This window comes from Mesoplodon densirostris, chromosome 4 (genome assembly GCF_025265405.1).
Source record: "Mesoplodon densirostris isolate mMesDen1 chromosome 4, mMesDen1 primary haplotype, whole genome shotgun sequence".
Lineage (NCBI taxonomy): Eukaryota > Metazoa > Chordata > Mammalia > Artiodactyla > Ziphiidae > Mesoplodon > Mesoplodon densirostris.
The window spans coordinates 178,871,303-178,887,178 of record NC_082664.1 but is presented as its reverse complement, the minus strand read 5'-3'; the positions used below and the strand labels follow the sequence as shown (position 1 = coordinate 178,887,178).

The 15,876-nt window shown below is 41.5% G+C and overlaps 1 protein-coding gene and 1 long non-coding RNA gene across 2 annotated transcripts in view; one reads left to right on the top strand and one right to left on the bottom strand.

Moving 5' to 3' along the window:
* PTER (phosphotriesterase related) overlaps positions 1–12,341 on the bottom strand; it is a 63,422-nt gene extending 51,081 nt beyond the window's left edge. The window contains exon 1 of the mRNA XM_060095484.1: positions 12,200–12,341. The gene's annotated coding sequence lies outside the window, so the exon portion shown is untranslated. The remainder of the gene's footprint in view (positions 1–12,199) is intronic.
* The window catches only part of LOC132487737 (uncharacterized), a 79,374-nt gene that overhangs the window by 43,362 nt on the left and 20,136 nt on the right, over positions 1–15,876 (top strand). The window lies entirely within an intron of this gene.

Sequence of the window (15,876 nt, the reverse complement as noted above, 5' to 3'; positions counted from 1 at the left end):
CACTTCTCAAAAGGTCAGTGCATCGTGCAGTAAGGTTTGCCTTGTGACTCTTAATTGAAGAGATGTCCTTTCACAAGATGTAAGGTTTTTGTTGTGGTTTATTTTTCTTTTTGTTTGTTTAGGACTCAAACAACAGTAATAAAGGAGGTCAGTTCCCTCTCTGTGGTGTAGAAAGGAAAAGCAGATGTGGTCCCTGTCTTTAAGGAGTTTATAATTTAGTCAGGTTTACGACAAATTATATGCAACATGTAGGTAAAACGCAATTAATACTCTTATGCTAAATTTTGAAGTAACTGGCGTTACATAGCTATGACAGCAAGCGAACAAGGTGCTCCTGAAAAGAAAATGTTTGCCAGTTAATAAAGGGCCAAACAAAGACTGTATGGCAGGAATGGAGTCCAGGTTATCAGCATTCATAAGAGTCTGCCTGGCATCTTTGGAGTCACTAACTCTGGGAAGAAGGAAGGCCACCAAAGACACCAGTAGGGGACACAGCCAGAGTTCCACACAGGGATGAAGCAAAAAGAGGTTGTGGGCAGGAAACCTCTCCTCTGCTTGGATCTGAGCAGAGCGTGGAAGCTGCACCTTGGTCTTTTTTTTTTTTTTAACATCTTTATTGGAGTATAATTGCTTTACAATGGTGTGTTAGTTTCTGCTTTATAACAAAGTGAATCAGTTATACATATGTCCCCATATCTCTTCCCTCTTGCGTCTCCCTCCCACCCTCCCTATCCCCCCCCCGCCCCCTGCTCTAGGTGGTCACAGAGCACCGAGCTGATCTCCCTGTGCTATGCGGCTGCTATTTTACGTTTGGTAGTGTACATACCCACTTTACACCACGGCTTCAAACCAAGGAGAGTGTCGGGGGCTGGGCGGTGCTCTTCTGAACCTTGATCTGATGCTTGGAGAGAGCATCTCCACTCACTCATCTCTCAGCGATGAAGACCAAGGTGCAGTGTATATATGTCCATGCACCTTGGTCTTTATCACTGAGAGAGGGGTGAGCGGAGATGCTCTCTCCAAGCATCAGATCAAGGCTCAGAAGAGCACCGCCCAGCCCCCGACACTCTCCTTGGTTTGAAGCCGTGGTGTAAAGTGAGTATGTTGTGTCAGTGACAAATGGCACATGCTGCAGAGCCTGGCCAGGCACTGTGATCGGTGGAGCGCCCTCTAATCCTCTGATACTCTCTAGAGACACCGCAGGAGAATTGCAAACGGATTATCCTAACTCTCAAGGAAGCCTCCGGTCTGCTCAGTGTCAAGTGAGAACCGCGTCACAGCCCGCATTTAGCATCGTGACTGGCCCGTGGCGGGCATTCTAGAAACATTTACGGATGAGGATTCAATGAACGTGACCGGAGAGAAGGCACAGGCTTCAGAGCTGCTGTAGGTCTGAAGCCACAGGGAGCAGATATGGAATATGGACCCTCTGGTAGCATTAGCAGCAGAGGAATCACCAACTGGCAAATGTCTCTTGTATTATTAAGACTTACCTGCCTTCTTGGTGATGGCACATCACAGCATTCAGCGGGTAATGGTCACTAATTTTCCCTTTCTCGAATTATGTGCGCCTGGAAGATCTCAGAACTACGCCGTGGCTCAGTTTCCAAAAAGAAGTAATAACACTTTTTTAACTGGAACACAATGCGGATACAGATGTGCTTTCTAAGTGCGCAGAGATGCTTTTACCGACAAGCTGTGGAGCAGTAGAAACTTATTACATAAACAAGATGAGCTGTCCCTCCTTTAGAAGTGATTTTTAATTTCATAAGTAAATTCTATGGCCCTTGCTACCCTAGTCTTCCGCGAGTTCTTGCTTGGGCATCACATGAAATTAAACTTTCACTTCTTGGCCCTATTCTTCACAGTAACTCACTTCATACATTTTTCATTATGAATTCATATCAAAACTTACTTTTATTACATCTGATGATCAGTTTTCTATTATTTTGTTGTTATTAGACATAGATTAAAAATCAAGAACTCAGGGAGGTTTGAATCCAAGAGGACTAACCATAAGAAGAGAAGTTATATTTATTATGGAAAATATACCTTGACGCTGCTTAAAAAAATATCAGTTTCCCTCTCTTGTTCAAATGTACTGAAGGCAACAGATATCATTCCTGATAATATGCAATAGGTTAATCTTTTATTTGATACAAACAAAAGTTAGAAACTATATATCACTTATACGTGGAATCTAAAATATGACAAAAATGAACATGTCTATGAAGCAGAAACAGACTCACAGACATAGAGAACGGCCTCGTGGTTGCCAAGGGGGAGGGGGTGTGGTGGGGGGATGGACTGGGAGTGTGGGATGAGCAGATGCAAACTAGTATCTATAGGATGGATAAACAACAAGGTCCTACTGTACAGCACAAGGAAATGTATTCAGTATCCTGGGATACACCATCATGGAAAAGAATATGAAAAAGAATGTATCTGAGGGCTTCCCTGGTGGCGCAGTGGTTGAGAGTCCGCCTGCCAATGCAGGGGACACGGGTTCGTGCCCCTGTCCGGGAAGATCCCACATGCCGCTTTTAAACAAGTTTTAAACAAGTATTTATTTATTTATTTTAATGTGTTTTAGAAAAAAGTAGTAAACATTGCAAGCTTGTGTTTTCATGGATATTTTTGCTTAGGATGAGGCTGAAGGAAAACAGTGGGTTGGTTTAAAAAAAAAATTAAGTAATTACTAGTGAAGGTAGTACATAGGCATAGCAAATGCTCTTAAAGATGATACGAGAATGAATCAAATTTGACAAATTTGAGGAATACTAATGAATGATAAATGTATTCAATCACTCTGATGAATATTACACTGAGTTTATGAAAACTAAAAGGCATTTAACATCTCTGCAATGTCTTGTAACAATTTATTTTTTCTGGCCTATTAAGGAACTAACTCCTGTTCTGGGGATAACATCCCCCAACTCATCAGAAATATAATCTTGACTTCTAATTAGGCAAAGAAAGCTATTATCCAATGTTAACTCTCAGACCTTTTTACTGACCCTATAATTGTTGACATTATTTTAAAGGATGTTGATTTAAAAATATAAATATGATATTATATGGTGTAAAAGAATATGGACTGAGACAGTGTGGTCAGACATAGTACAACTACTTAGTAAGCTTTCAAATTTTTATAGAATAAAACTCTAAAGTTTAATACATGATTCTTTTTAGAGAAACAAAATATAAATAAACTCTCCTTTAGTGCCAATGTTGTAAAATCATCACATTATATAGGAATAACTAATGAAAACTTACTTTAGCCAAGGTATTACTAACACAAAAATAAAAATAAATAATTAGAAACAGGTTCACAAAAAAACACAGTATCCCTACATAATGCATTATGAAAACTCCACATTAAAAAAAAAATCTTTTGCAATTCTGATTTGGTCTATTAGAAAGCAAAGGAATTTAGAAACTAATGGTTTTTGACCTCACTGTAGCAAGGATAAGTAATAGCAAAGGCCCATGAAGTATCCCTAATGCTAGAAACTATATATATTCTTTTACATATCTTAAGTCTAACAACCAAATGACATTCAGTGGACAAGAATATATAGAACTATATAGAATCTTCACAGAGACCATTTTAAACTTGCATCTCTTAGCCTGAAATACTTTAATTTATCTACTGAAATACCCTGATAGACAAAAAGTGAAAAGGTAGTGCCTGGGATAAATGAAGAAAGTCAAAAAGGAGCACTGCAACTGGATTTGCTGGAACCATCTCTCTCCCTGGACGCCTAACAGGTCAAATATGGCTGTAAGGTCAAAGTCTCAGTCATATTTAAAACATCAGAATCTTTCTTTCTTATGCACTCAGCTGCTCTGAAATACTTAGTTCCACAGGAGAAACAGGAACCCTTGGAATTTGTTCTTTTCTGGATGATAAGGGGGCAAGTTCAAAGCAACAGAAGCAAAGGGGAATCAATGTAAGGCCTTAGATTTGCTTTGGAAGCCAGTGGCCTCTTCTGGAATTCCTGTGTTAAATGTATTTGTGCAGTGGCAAATGGAAAGTCTCTAAAGTTAAAGACTGGGGACTTCCCTGGTGGCACAGTGGTTAAGAGTCCACCTGCCAATGCAGGGGACACGGGTTCGAGCCCCAGTCCAGGAAGATCCTACATGCCATGGAGCAACTAAGCCTGTACACCACAACTACTGAGCCTGTGCTCTAGAGCCGTGAGCCACAACTACTGAAGCCCACTCACCTAGAGCCCGTGCTACACAACAAGAGAAGTCACCGCAATGAGAAGCCCACACACTACAATGAAGAGTAGCCCCTGCTCGCCACAACTAGAGAAAGCCCACACGCAGCAATGAAGACCCAACGTGGCCAAAAATAAATTAAATAGATAAATAAATAAAGACTGAACTTGGAGAAACCTCAGCCTGGGAAACTCTATAACTCGCAGAAAAGTACTGACTCATGAAATGATAGACGTGCCATAGACCAGGGAGCAATAAATAAAATCGTGTCAAATAACCAAGGTTAAAAATAGCAAAGACACCCTTGTAGCCTTTCCCAGAGAAAGGTTTCAACAATACTTTTCTGTGGAGTGACTGGGAGTGAAAAACCACATCCTACTTACATGTGAATTCTCTTACATATGCATGCAAATTTATTTGCTTATTATTCAAATTAAATCTGTCCCTGAAAATTTGATGGTATCAAATTTTGCATCACAGAAGTATATATATAATTATATATATAAAGAAAAAATGAATTTTATATATATTTATATAATTATATTACATAATTATATTTGTCTAATTACATATATAATTCAGTTCTGTTTGTAAAAATCAATTCTTTTATTTAAATTTTTTAATATGGACATTTAAAAAATGTTCACAAATGTCGAGAGTAGTATAGTGAACCCCTATGTATGCATCACCCAGCTTCCACAATAATTCCAACTAAAAACAGTTTTTGAAGGGAAGAATGTTTCGCAGCTCATTCCAAGCCATCAGCCAATTATCCCATATATTATGAACATCCGCTTATAAACCCACGTAACAATCCTCTAAGGATTTCTGGCTCTCAGTTTACTGAAAAAGACATTTTAAAAAATAACTTTTAAAAAAGGCTACTTCAGACTGTACTTCAAAGCTACAGTAATCAAGACAGTATGTACTGGCACAAAAACAGGAATATAGATCAATGGAACAGGATAGAAAGCCCAGAGATAAACCCATGCACATATGGTCACCTTATCTTTGATAAAGGAGGCAAGAGTATACAGTGGAGAAAAGACAGCCTCTTCAATAAGTGGTGCTGGGAAAACTGGACAGCTATATGTAGAAGAATGAAATTAGAACACTCCCTAACGCCATACACAAAAATAAACTCAAAATGGATTAGAGACCTAAATGTAAGGCCAGACACTATCAAACTCTTAGAGGAAAACATAGGCAGAACACTCTATGACATAAATCACAGCAAGATTCTTTTTGACCCACCTCCTAGAGAATGGAAATAAAAACAAAAATAAACAAATGGGACCTAATGAAACTTCAAAGCTTTTGCACAGCAAAGGAAACCATAAACAAGAGCAAAAGACAACCCTCAGAATGGGAGAAAATATCTGCAAATGAAGCAACTGACAAAGGATTAATCTCCAAATATACAAGCAGCTCATGCAGCTCAATATCAAAAAAAAAAAAAAAAAAACCCAATTCAAAAGTGGGAAGAAGACCTAAATAGACATTTCTCCAAAGAAGATATACAGACTGCCAACAAACACATGAAAGGATGCTCAACATCACTAATCATTAGAGAAATGCAAATCAAAACTATAATGAGGTATCACCTCACACCAGTCAGAATGGCCATCATCAAAAAATCTACAAACAACAAATGCTGGAAAGGGTGTGGAGAAAAGGGAACCCTCTTGCACTGTTGGTGGGAATGGAAATTGATACAGCCACTATGGAGAACAGTATGGAGGTTCCTTCAAAAAGTAAAAATAGAACTACCATACGACCCAGCAATCCCACTACTGGGCATATACCCTGAGAAAACCATAATTCAAAAAGAGTCATGTACCACAATGTTCATTGCAGCTCTACTTACAATAGCCAGGACATGGAAGCAACCTAAGTGTCCATCGACAGATGAATGGATAAAGACGATGTGGCACATATGTACAATGGAATATTACTCAGCCATAAAAAGAAACAAAACTGAGTTATTTGTAGTGAGGTGGATGGACCTACAGTCTGTCCTACAGAGTGAAGTAAGTCAGAAAGAGAAAAACAAATACCGTATGCTAACACATGTATATGGAATCTAAAAAAAAAGAAAGAAAGAAAAAGGTTCTGAAGAACCTAGGGGCAGGACAGGAATAACGATGCAGATGTAGAGAATGGACATGAGGACATGGGGAGGGGGAAGGGTAAGCTGAGATGAAGTGAGAGAGTGGCATGGACATATATACACTACCAAATGTAAAATAGATAGCTAGTGGGAAGCAGCCACATGGCACAGGGAGATCAGCTTGGTGCTTTTTGACCACCTAGAGGGGTGGGATAGGGAGGTGGGGAGGGAGACTCAAGAGGGAGGGGATATGGGGATATATGTATATGTATAGCTGATTCACTTTGTTATACAGCAGGAACTAACACATCATTGTAAAGCAACTATATTCCAAGAAAGATGTTAAAAAAAAAAAAAAAAAGACTACGATTCTATTCCAAAGCTGAATATTGTAAAGTTTTCCAGAATCAGTTCTAGTCTGCATGGTAGATACGGGCAGGTCACAATGAGGTCTTTGAGGCTTTCACGTTCCCAATATTTCTTCAAATTTAAGAGCTTATCTAGCTTCCTCTTGGGCTCATCATCTTTCTTCAGAGACTCTTTGGCTTTCATAGACATTTTCAGTTGATAATATGGAGGCAGGAATTCAGAACACGTCGAACAGCGGGAGCACAAGGTATCACCCTCTCGGGAGAAGATGTGTGATCAGACCAGAGTGTATTTTATATCCTGTTGCCCTTTTTGATGGCATAAGTATGCAGACTAGTCATGGCACTTTTTTGATTCAGAGAGGATAGTTTAGGTAAGAAACATTTGTGAGTTGTCATCACAAATATTTGGATGATTATAGTTCAGACAGCAAGGTATACTTGCTTACGTGTGTTTTATGGTTAACAGCCTAATAAACCGTATTTTTGAGGTGGCCAAAAAGTTCGCTCGGGCTTGTCAATAACATCTTAGGGCAAAACCCAAATGAACTTTTTGGCCAACCCAGTAGAATTCATTTAATAATGTTGCTGTGATTTTAATCTAATTAGTTCAGTCTTTTAAGTCATAAGCATAAAGCTCTCCTCCAAGTAATGTTAAGAAGAAGTTCCTGAACTGAGTAGACCTTCCAAAAGATTTGTAGTTATCACTTGATTGCTCAAATTTGATAAAAAAAAAAACCCTCCCAAAATGATAGTTTCTAGAGGCCATTATTATTATTGTAGGCTAGTATGATGGGCTGAACTGTACCCCCTCCAAACATTCTTATGTTGATGTCCTAACCCTCAGTATCTCAGAATGTGACAGTATTTGGAGATAGGGTCTTTAAAGAGGTAATTATATTAAAATGGGTTTGTTAGGGTAGGTCCTAATCTAACATGACTATTTCATGTAGTTATAAGAAAAGATTAGGACACAGAGAGAAGACCACATGAGGATACAGGGAGAAGGAGGTCCTCAGCAAGCCAAAAAGAGAGGCTTCAAAAAAAACCAAATCTACCAACACCTTGATCTTGGACTTCTGGCCTCCAGAATGATGAAAATATCAATTTCTGTTGTTTAAGTCATCCAGCCTGTGATATTTCGTTATGCAGCCCTAGCAAGCTAATACAGTCAGTAATAGAGGTTGTGTAGTCCAAGCCACGGAAGTGGCCTTTAATTAAACCAGGGGGCTCTGGGTCTATGAAGTGAGTGGAAAATCTGTCGAAGGGTCTGGATGGGCATATGCAATATAATCTAATCCTTTTTGACAAATGTTGATGCCAATGAGGTGACAGCTCAGTGTATGGACTCTGAGTAAATAAATGCTTATTGCAGTGATTTGTCAGGGCTTAATAGGAAAGCTTGCGGAAAAGGTAAGCAGATACCACACACAACAGATGTGGCAGCTGTATGACGTGAAATACCCCTGAACTGGAGAATCCACTCTATATTTCCTCCAAACTTTTAGAGTCCAAGACTAATGACATCTAACCTTTCAGAGACATAAGGAATGTAGTACATAAGACCTAGAAATGTGACAGTATAAACCTGATAACTTTGAGAGTGTATGAAAATACTTTAAATATTTCAAAAATCAATACATATACAGTTTTGAAAATAGTAAGCAATATTACGAAACACACCTTTGTTGGTACACAATAATACTAAGGATTTTGTGGTTGCAGTGGACTTTCAATTATACAACAGAGCATTAAATTCATAATATTTACCAATAGTCTCTTCAAAGTGCTTTTCAAACACTAAATAATTACCCAATTAAGCCATTGCAAGATAAGCTGTTATTACTCTGGATTTAGTGGAAAGGGCTAATAATTATTATTTCAACAGTTTCCATGAAGAAAGACTCAGTGTTTACTGAACACAACTGTGAGAACAGCTCAGCCTTTTAGTGAGTAGGACCAGGAAAAAACAAAAGGTTGATTAGCTAAGTGAATTCAGGGGAAGACACAGATGATTAAGAACTAAGAACCATGACCTGTGAAAACAGAGAATTTAATATGCAAAGCAGAGACCAAAATTGGCAGAAAGCTACTTATGAAAACTGCCAGCATTCAATGTTGTCGACAGACAATGGAGAATCTTTGGTTGTGCCCTGAACAACATAATTCATCACACCAGAGCTCGGGGCAGTCATGTCCAAGCAATTTATCATCATCATATCACTCGTCTGAGTAAGAGGGGGAGAACTTTGATTGTTAACCTCTAGGGAGAGTGGATTTATAGCCAACAACCCTAAGAATGCAGCATGGCTCTGCCCTAAGCAAAATGCTCCTGCTTCACTTTTGTTTAAGTCAGAGGAAAAGAGGGAACACATTGCTTCCAGGATGTGGAGCAAAACCTCGGTCTGATCCTCTTAGATCCAAAATAAGAAAGCCAAGAAATCATATTTAAAGTACTCTTTGAAGCTGCTTTCAAAAAAAATTAGATATTAGTCAATGATAAGTTTGGATGATTCATTTCAAGTGTCCCTTGATGACAAAATAATTTCTGAAATGCATCCACTGATATAACTACATTTGGAAAGAATTGTGTGTCTTAACAATGAATCCATAAACATTCCTTTATATTGGAAAACTTGGAAGGATGCTGAAAATTTTGTTTTATTTTTAAAATTTTATTTATTTTTGGCTGCATTGGGTCTTCATTGCTGCGCGCAGGCTTTCTCTAGTTGCGACGAGCAGGGGCTACTCTTCGTTGCAGTGCATGGGCTTCTCATTGCAGTGGCTTCTCCTGTTGCAGAGCACAGGCTCTAGGCATGTGGGCTTCAGTAGTTGTGGCACATGGGCTCAGTAGTTGTGGCTCGCGGGCTCTAGAGTGCAGGCTCAGTAGCTGCGGCGCACAAGTTTAGTTGCTCCACAGCATGTGGGATCTTCCGGGACCATGGCTCGAGCCCGCGTCTCCTGCATTGGCAGGCAGATTCTTAACCACTGCACCACCAGGGAAGTTGGAAAATTTTAAATATAGGTAGATAGATAGGTAGACAGGCAGACAGGCAGACAGATAGATAGTGTTTTTCAAAATGAAAATGAGAGCCTTAATTCCTATCCCTTATGGACATTGAACCTTTATGTACTTTACACTTTAATACTGGCTGCCCTTACAGAATATAATTAAACATCTAAATGCCATTTTTTCCACCTTTGATTAAAATCACGACGTTCCAGAGCATTCTGGAAACAAATCCACACAGTAATAGAGACAGTGGCCACAACAGCACACTTCTTATAGCATCCTCCCTCTTTTAGGCTCCCAAGGAGACCAGTAATTCTTGGAGACATGTGGCTCAGACCCTGAGTGTCTTAGTCAGGATAGGCTAGGTTATGTCGCTTGAACAAACAAGTCCCCAAATCCTGGGGTCTAAACACAACAGAGGCTGATTTCTGGCTTACACTATATGTCTAACACAGAGTGATGGGGGGCTCTTCTGATTGTCTTCATTCCATGACCCAGGCCAACAGAACACCACTATCTAGAAAATAGGTGGTCACCCTGGCAGAGGGAAAGAGAGTAGGGTGCACCTCTCATTGGCTTTTAAAGCTTCCACCTGGAAGTGACACAGGTCACTCCACTTAAATTTCATTGACCAGAGAAAGTCACATGGCCATGCCTCCTTGGAAGGGGACAGAGGTGGGAGCCAGGTGACTAGGTGGGAGCAGATATTTTATTTTTCTTCTTCCTTTTTTTTATTTAAGTGAGGGAGAGACGTCTATGAATGAGAAGGCTTTTTTAAATAAAACTTTTTTTTAGAAAAACATGAACCACTGAGTCCAGAAGAACGAGGTCATGTTTGGCATATGAAAAACATATTCAACAACCATCTCAGGTTCTCCTATTAACAATGAAGGTCATAGAGCAGAACACAGCTTAAGGACTTCTCAGCAATGTTACTGTATGGTTCACTGGGATAGTTAAGGTGTTTGAGCAGGATGAAAGATTCCTCAGATAGTAACACTTTAAAGCATATGGAAGCAAGAATGGATATTTTCCATTCTATTTTCAGTAGCTCCTCCCATTCTCTGTAGTTCATTATCTTGTCTTCAGGCTTCATTATGAGAGCAACCTCTGCAAGCCTTACATAGGGGTCCTCTACCTACTATAATCCCAGGGATCTCAGGGCCAAGCCCCCGACTGAGAAGGCAGCAAGTACACTGGCATAGACTTTTCAAGACTCTAAATGATCTGTTGTGCTTTGCTCCTGTCTGGGTCAGAATTTAACTATGCACACTGCAAATTGTCTTAAGTTAGTATGAGCATGTACAGAGCTCAGAGAAGACCCCTGATGATTAGCTTTTACTAACTGTCAAAAAATATAGGCTTGGAGCTTTCTATGATGATTCTAAGATCAAGGAATGGAAATAAAACGTAGTTTGCTATTCTATTCCAAAAATCTACATTGCATACATTTTAGTCACTTTTATAACAATAAAGCAACATCTAGTCTCCACGAATGAATACAGAATTTCACAAAGTAGCACTCTGAGTTCTTTGTTCAAATTATCCTCTTTAAAATTAAGTTGCTATCTTGTTATCAGCAGTCAGCAAGTTGTCTGATTGCTTTCTCTTTGCCCTGTGCACTGTTTCTTTTTTTGGGGGGGGGGTTGGTTATTTCTGGAATTAATCAGACCTTCAGGATAACGGCTGTACACCCCTACTGCCCATGTAAAATAAAATGTAAGCGGCCAAGTCCTAAGTCTTAGGGCTCTTTTCTTACTGACGTTCATTCTATATGACAGTGAATGTGACGATCCTTTAGGATAGGAGTCAATGCTTGTCAATTTCCTCCACTGGAGAGGTGATTTAAGGACGAATAAACTCGTGTGTCCAACCAAGGAGTTAGTTCTCTAAACGCAGCCCCCTCCCCAGGTGTCACTGCACCTGAGGTGTCCTCACAAATGTCACATCGTGGCTGTAAATACCATGATCATATCCGCACCCAAGTGTATTTGGAATATCTTTACGATAGAAGGACCATGACGGTAAAATCAAGGAGAAAGCTGAGGCCCAAGGCTCAGAGGTATGATTTCAAAGCTTATAAGAGGAGAACAAGCGTGGAGTAGGTGCCACCCCCCACCCGTCATCCCAGCACAGCGGCCCAACGACGACCCCGGAGCATTTCTGTCGAGCAACCCTGAGCTCCAGCCACGCGGGGCCCTCGGGCCTCGCTCCGCGCCGGACTCTGAGCCTCAGGCTTCAAGCCAGCCTTTGCAGGACTTAGACTTCGGGGCAACCAGCCAGCTGCAAGCCCAGGCCAGCCTCCCAGGCCTCGCAGCCTCACGATCCCCGTCTTTGCAGCTCCCCCCGAGCGCCAGGAGAAAGGCAGCAACAAGCCAAAGCCTTAGGGACTGCTTTAAGACTCCTTCCCAGGGCGGACCTCCGCCGGGGTCCCTGCAGGAGTTAACGCGCCCAGCTCGTCAGCGACCCCATTCTTCCTACCAGGCCCACAGCTCCCGCGCCCGCTCCGGCTCCCGGGCGCCTTCCCTCCACTCGTTGCGCGCCGCCTTCTCCCCGAGGACCCTCCGCAGGAACTGCGCCTTTCACGTCTCCCCAGTCTCCGCCCACTTCACCTTTCGGTCTAGTGTTCTTCCCGCCCTAGGGCCCCAGGGCTGCATCCCACGGGCCCCGGCCACTCCCCACCCCTTCCTTAGGCCACGCCCCACCCCTTCCTTAGGCCGCGCTCGCCAGGCGCCAGTCGGATCCCTCTAGACTCGGCCACGCCCAGCAGGTTCCTGCCAGGCTCCGCCTTCGGCCCTAGGCCACGCCCAGCGGGCCCCTGCCCCTGCCCCTGCCCCGCCCGCCAGCCTCCGGGCTGTCTGAGCTCCAGGCTCCGGCGGCCTGGCCCTACACTTGAGCGGGCAGAAGGCGTGTAGCCTCAGGATCCGCTCAGCGGCTGGGCTGAGAACCCACTTCCTGGGCGCAGGTCTGTTGTAGGTAGCCGCCAAACATCCTGGCAGGAGAGGTTTCTCTTCTCTTTCTAGTGCGGCTGAGTTAAAAGGACTAGGGGCTGGATCCCCCCAGGGAGAAAGGAAGCCGCTGCATATTCCCCAGATCTCAGTTCTCCATGGAAAAGCCTGCAACGTGGAGGCTTTAGTAGCTATTTTAGTTTCCTTCAGGGATAACAAGTCAGAGGGTGTGCGCTGGCAATTTGGTGTCACGAACAGGATTTGGATCACCATCTTGAATACAGGCAACTCTCGATTTATGCCTTTTGTTTTTTTCCTCCCAGATGATTTTTTTTAATTGTGGTAAAATACACATAACATTTACCATTTTATACATATTAAAGTGTACAATCAGGTGGCACTTAGTAAATTCACAATGTTTGGCGTCAGTTTATTGCTTCATTGTTTCATATTCTTGGGCCTGAGGCTTCTCATCTTTAAAATGAGAGTCTATACTATAAGCACTGGTCCCAGCAATTCATGTGGCAAATAGCCTATTTGAATACCTGTGAGTCAGCCTAGGAAACACAGTGCTAGGAGCCGTTGCCGCAGGACAGAATTTAAGTGTTTCAGTGTATTTAATTAATTTTATCCTGAATTCTGAGAAAAAAGTTGAGTACTCACATGGGAAGAACCTCCAGGTGTCATTTGAAAGGAAGTCATTTAAGAAGAGTAATAAAAATAATAGAAGATGTTTCCTGAGGCCTCCTCTGCTGCTCTAGATACCTGCCTCTGTTATCTTAATTTTTAGAACAATCTATATGTGTTAGGATCCATTTCTCCTCTGATTACAGATAAGAAAACAGAGAAGTGCCTTGTGCAAGGCCTGGGTTAGAACCCCGTTTGGTGATGTCATAGCACCTGCCCTCCTAGCAGAGAGCAGGGAACTTCCACAGGATGCCAGGAAATACATTAATATAGTTAAGTGAGAAAAAGGGAGAAAAGGAAATAAGGGGGCGGGTTTGTTTTTGTTTTACAAGGAGGGTAAAAGTATGAGAAGTTGGTTAATAAGGGATAGGCAGGGAGAAAATACTGGGAAAGCAGTGGTCCTTAAAGATGGTGGCTGCTTTAATCCTAAGAACAGGGAAGGGGATAAAAATAGCTCCCAAGAGTGGGAGAGACAAGAATAAATGTACAGGTTAAGAACTCCAGGGGCATGAGTACTGGGACAGTTGAATATTCCTAAGAATGACTAGGGCTCATACTGAGATTGTATAATGAATAGGTGGGTCAAGGGAAGCTTCTAAAGTGATTTCAGTGCTGCCTGCGACTTTGATTGCCTGTACGGCAACCCTGAAGCCATATAAATGTGTACCTGACAATGGTTGTTAAGGTGAGGCCTAAAAGTCCATTATTTACAATGTTATGTATTTTACTAGTCCGTGCTGCCAGACATGAAATTATACACAAGATTCATGTCAAAAAATGACTTCAGTTTTCCTTTATGGAAGTTCCTAAATTCTCCACTGTCCACATTACACCCATTGTACAAGATTTGTGATGGATTTCACATGCAGGCTCTTCTTTCTAGGGCTTTACACCTTAAAGAGATAGTGTCAAAGAGAAACTACTCTAGATTTTATTTCTCTTTGAAAGAAGTAGCTTCAAGGAAACGTCAAATTAATAGGTAGGAGTTTTATTCAGGAACTTTATCAAACTATTGTGAATACATGTGTTCAAACACAGGGAGAGAAATCCATGCAAATTCAAGGTACAACACTGAAAAACCTTGATAGTGTATGGCATTTGAGTATAGACTGTAATTCCATTTCACATCATACGTGATGTAAGCACTCCTGTTGGTTAAGCACCAAATGCTATCCTATTTAAAAATAATTAAAATAGGGACTTCCCTGGCGGTCCAGTGGTTAAGACTCCGCACTCCAATGCAGGGGGCACAGGTTCGATCCCTGGTCGGGGAACTGAGATTCCCACATGCTAGGCAGTGAGGCCAAAAACTTAAAAAAAATAAAATAAAATAATTAAAATAAACATGCTTCAGAACTGGCCCCGAAATCTGCTAGCCCTGATGATAGGCAGACACGAAGGGGTAAAAGACATCTTTTATGACGTCCTGCCGTCAAATATAATAATCTGCCAACAAACCTTGTACCCAGTGTCATTTTCCAGCCTTTCTTCCTGGAAAAGCTTAACTTGCAGATATTTTTTGAAACCTAGAATATTACCGTACCATCATCTGTCTGTGATGAAATAGTTGAGTTAAAAGTCATATTATTAAGGAACCAAAGGTTTCCAAATCAATCTCCCTGTTAAGGGTTTAGTTCAAATGCACTCTCAATTCCACAGTACCTGCTTTTCATTTTCATAGTATCTTTGAATTTTGACAGTACCTGTACTCAGAAACACTAAATTGGCAGAGGGAATAAAATCAAGCCCAAACATCCAGTACCCCTTGCTGTTTGGGTTAAACTCCTGGAAGGCACTCAGGTTTTCATCACCCTAGTTAATTTTTTTTTTTTTTTGCGGTACGTGGGCCTCTCACTGTTGTGGCCTCTCCCGTTGTGGAGCACAGGCTCCAGACGCGCAGGCTCAGCGGCCATGGCTCACGGGCCCAGCCGCTCCACGGCACGTGGGATCCTCCCGGACCGGGGCACGAACCCGCGTCCCCTGCATCGGCAGGCGGACTCTCGACCACTGCGCCACCAGGGAAGCCCACCCTAGCTAATTTTTAAAATACTTATGCAGAAATGAACTATAGAAAAAAATCTGGAGAAGACAAAATATAAAGTTATCCAGATGATTGCCAGAGGGGCAGCAGGGGAAGAGCACAGCTGATGATATCAAGTCTTAAACGGTGTTGCTGTCAGGTTTTAACTGTTAATTGGAAGTTAAAATTTACGGGGCTACAGAGATTTTCTCAGATTAATTTTCAGTCATGGTGTGATAAACTAGTCCCATCATCTCTGGGAAATCTCTTAGATACCTGTGTCCCATTAGAGGTAGGACAGAGATTTCAACACACATTTTTGTATCAAATTCCTATTCTTTATACCTCCCAGAGAATACAACTAACTATTCAATGTCTTTTATTACTTAGTGGCAAAAGGAAAAGTGAAATTAAAATATTCTAGTTCTTAAAGAGCTAAATTGATAACACGTAACCCCCCCACCCCACCCCACCCCCGCCAATCCAGGGAACTTTTTAATAGG